Here is a 4,072-nt window from a genome sequence, read left to right as displayed (position 1 = left end):
CCTCCCCCAATCTTAGTGTGTGCACAGTTGCCATAGTAACTGGCCCCAAAAGACTCTTCTTTGCAGTCACCTCCCCCTCTGTACTGCTGCAATGCTGGCTGCTCACCCAGGTTCTGAGGGCTCAGAGCTCCAACTTTCATTTTACGGATGAAGAAACTAAGGCCCAGAGAGGGAAAGCAACTTGCCCAAGGGCGCACAGCGAGCTAGCAGCAGAGCCTACCTAGAATCCAGATCTGATTCCAGCTCCAGGGCTGGGGAGGGCAAATGGGGGTCTGTTCCCTACTCACTGACAAGCGGGCGGCATCCATGCACTCCTCTGGCCTCTGGGGAGGACCTTGGGCAGCCACAGTGAAGAAATGACCATTGGATTTTGGGCAGACTCAGAGACAGAGCTGAGCCCGGGGCGAGTGCAGGGGGAGATAAAGCTAGATAGCATGGGTCCATCTCGGTCTCCAGCCCCTCCCCCATTCGTTCATTCAACAAACATCTCTTATATGGCCACTGTGTGCCAGGCACCGTTCCAGGCCCCAGGGATCCAGTTGTGATAAAACAGGCAGAAACCCCGGCCCTGGCGGCTGGCATTCTGGTGGGAGGATGAAGATAATGAACGTGACGTGTGGGCCTGGGTGGTATTCAGAAAGTGATGAGGGAGGGGGGCTGCTTGTTACTTGAACTAAGGTAACCTCCAACTTCTTTCAAAGTCAGATCTTTCAAAACTTACCTGCCCCGTCTCACGCCTGGAGGGTCCCCAGTCACCTGACTCCAATAGGCTGCAAGCTGGTGGGAGTGTTTGCTGGTGGAGAGCGTGCCTGTGCCCGGAGCCCCAGGCGGTCATGGCAGCACTGCAGGCAGCAGAGATGGCGTGAGGAAGGTGTTTGGGACAGTGGCCTCCCTGAAACATGTGGGCAGCTGCCTGTCGGTTCCCAGCAGGGCCCACAGGCTCAGAGGGTCTCATTGCAGATGCCTAGGGCCACCCACCACCACGCACCAGCACCCAGCCATACTGAAATGCAGTGCCTGGTGCACGAAGACAGCCCTTCTCCTTGGAGTCAGAAGCATCAAATCACAAGTGCCCCTGAGAGCGGACACCGGGAGGATGAAGATAATGAACGTGACGTGTGGGCCTGGGTGGTATTCAGAAAGTGATGAGGGAGGGGGGCTGCTTGTTACTTGAACTAAGGTAACCTCCAACTTCTTTCAAAGTCAGATCTTTCAAAACTTACCTGCCCCGTCTCACGCCTGGAGGGTCCCCAGGCACCTGACTCCAATAGGCGGCAAGCTGGTGGGCGTGTTTGCTGGTGGAGAGGGTGCTGTGCCATGGCCCGGAGCCTCAGGCAGTCATGGCAGGGTTGTAGGCAGCAGAGATGGTGTGAGGAAGGTGTTTGGGGCAGCGGCCTCCCTGAAACAATGTTGGCAGTTGCCTGCCTGTTCCCAGCAGGGCCCGCAGGCTTGGAGGGTCTCATTGCAGATGCCTAGGGCCACCCACCACCACGCACCGGCACCCAGCCGTACTGAAATGCAGTGCCTGGTGCACAAAGACAGCCCTTCTCCTCGGAGTCAGAAGCATCAAATCACAAGTGCCCCTGAGAGCGGACACCAGGTGCCGGGCTCCAGCAGACCCCTTCCTGGGAGGGGTTCCTATATAACCATTTATTATGGCAATTTACAAACCCATGTCACAGTACAACAGCACAGGGACTCCCGGGTGGCTGTGCACAGCTCAAGAATCGCCAACCCCCGCCCCCTTCCTGCCCACAGGAATACTCTGAAGCCAACTGAGGCTGAAAAGGGCTTCCTCCCACCCAGGCCTGGACGCAGAGGACCCAGAAGGGAGTCAGCCAGGAGGGGGTCTTGGGCAGAAAGGGCCCTGAGGTTCGGGAGGCCCCGAGCCAGCTGCCCCAGAGCGGGTTCCTGGTTCCTGCCCCGGCTCCACCTCTTTCTGCTTTCTGTCCTCCTCTTTCCCCTCACTCGCGATAAAAACATAATTACCAGCTTTCTTTTTAAAAAAGGGCAAATTACGGTGACATGTTTTAATTATCTGCCGAGCAATGGCGGGCTGAATTACACAGGCAGGGCCTTGGAGGTTACCTAAAAATAAAGCAAGAAGCCTCATTAATGCTAATTGCTGCTTTAGCAGCTGAAGTGAGATCTTGGCGCTGTGTGCCATTCAGTGCCGCGCTGCCTTCAGGGCGGTCCAGGCCTGTGAAGCTCAGAGGGCCCAGGCCCTGTCCTATGGGACAGCCAGGCAGTGCCGGGAGGCGGGAGGGCAGGGAGAGCCCCGTATGTGCTCGGTGCTCGGTGGGCAGATGGAGACCAGGCTGGGAGGAGGGTGCAGCGGGCCCCAGTGAGACCACCAAAACCAAGGGCCTGTCCTCTGGCTGGAGGGCCACACAGCCCCGGAAGCTCAGCATCCTCCTGCGGCTGCGAGGCCCTTCCTGGTCCTGCAGGCTGAGGTGGGCAGGCACAGGCTTGGTCACGGGCATGGCATGGTCACGGCTTGGTGCTAATGGCCACTCCCTGGCCCCCTTTGCCTCTGCCTCAGGGCCTGTGAGGCGGAAGGGAGAACCAGATGGGGGACGCTGGCGCTGAGAGCCAGAGCCTGAGCTGGAAGGGGCCCGAGTTTGTATCTTGCTCCAAAAGCTGAGTCCCCAGGGTCCTAGGGTTCCACAAGGTGTCCGTGTCCAGCACACCTGGGAGCTTGGGGGCTCCTGCTCAGTCTTGGTTTTGAGCCCCAAGAAGCTCTGGAGTGGATGTTGTTTCCTTTTATGAAATATTAATTCTTCTACTTAAAGTCTCTGCAGTTCACTTGACCTCTTCAGGACTTTATTTTTTTTTAATGAAAACATTCAACTAAGATGACTTCTTAGTAAACTTAGGGTTAATAGTAATACTTTGTGTGTTTCCATGAAAGGCGGGTGAATGACAAAATCATCTATCACCATTGCTCTCATTCAAATGGTAACCGAGTCATTACCAAAGCCTAGAACTAGAAAAGGGACCACGTGCATAAACATTAGAGGGAGGTGCCGTCTGTCCTTGCTTTCAAATAATATGATTCTCTACTTGGAAATAATATTTTCTATATAGAATTTCTATGTTGACTATTGAAAAAACAGCAGTTGATCATGTAAATACAAGAGCAAAAATGGATAGTTGCCCCCAATACTGTTCTCTACATTGAGCACATGACCACCCAAGTAAAGCCAACCTTTCCCAATGCCTCTGGCAGCCGGGAGGTCGGGCAACGGTGTCCCAGCAGACAAGGTAGAAAAAGAAGCGTATGTGCAGGTTCTGGGCTGTGGTTTTTGTTTTGTTTTTTTTTAAAATTTCAGAGAGAAAGAGAGAGATAGAAACATCAATGATGAGAGAGAATCAATGATGAGAGAGAATCACTGATCGGCTGCCTCCTGCGTGCCCCACACTGGGGATCGAGCGAGCCTGCAACCAGGGGATGGGCCCTGACCAGGAAATCAGACCATGACCTCCTGGTTCAAAGGTCAACACTCAACCACTGAGCCACGCAGGCCCGGCAGTGCTGTTCCCTTTTGATGCAGAAGCCCAAGGTCAGGTACCACACCTGGGACCTGGCCACAGTTGGAGGGATGGGTAAAGAAGGGGGCTGGCCGGTGGCCAATGTGTCTAGTTTTCTGGGACTTTCCTGGTTTCAGCTCTGTCAGTACTGTGTCCCAGGAACTCCACCCGCCTGGTAACCCTAGGCCTGGGCTCCCCCTCTTCCTCCTCAGACATAGTTCAATCACACGCCTTGGCCTTTCGACAAGGCTAGTTTTTAGGTGGCGGTTCTCACACTCAGGCTGGCATGGCAGCGCCCTGGAGGCCTGGGAGACAGACGGCGGGAGCCACCCCAGAGCTCCGGATCCAGCGGCCGGGAGCACGCCCATATCTGCTTTTCTAACAAGTGCCCAGAGATGCCACTCGGACTTAAAGAAAGGGTTCTGCTGCTGGACCTCCTGGTGCACAGCAGGCCCTGGGAGCACAGAGGGGCCCTGGGTGCACAGTGGGCCCTGGGAGCACAGCGGGGCCCTGGGAGCACAGTGGGCCCTGGGAGCACAGT

Source organism: Myotis brandtii, unplaced genomic scaffold (assembly GCF_000412655.1).
Source record: "Myotis brandtii unplaced genomic scaffold, ASM41265v1 scaffold687, whole genome shotgun sequence".
NCBI classification, from domain to species: Eukaryota; Metazoa; Chordata; class Mammalia; order Chiroptera; family Vespertilionidae; genus Myotis; species Myotis brandtii.
This window is presented reverse-complemented; position numbering follows the sequence as displayed.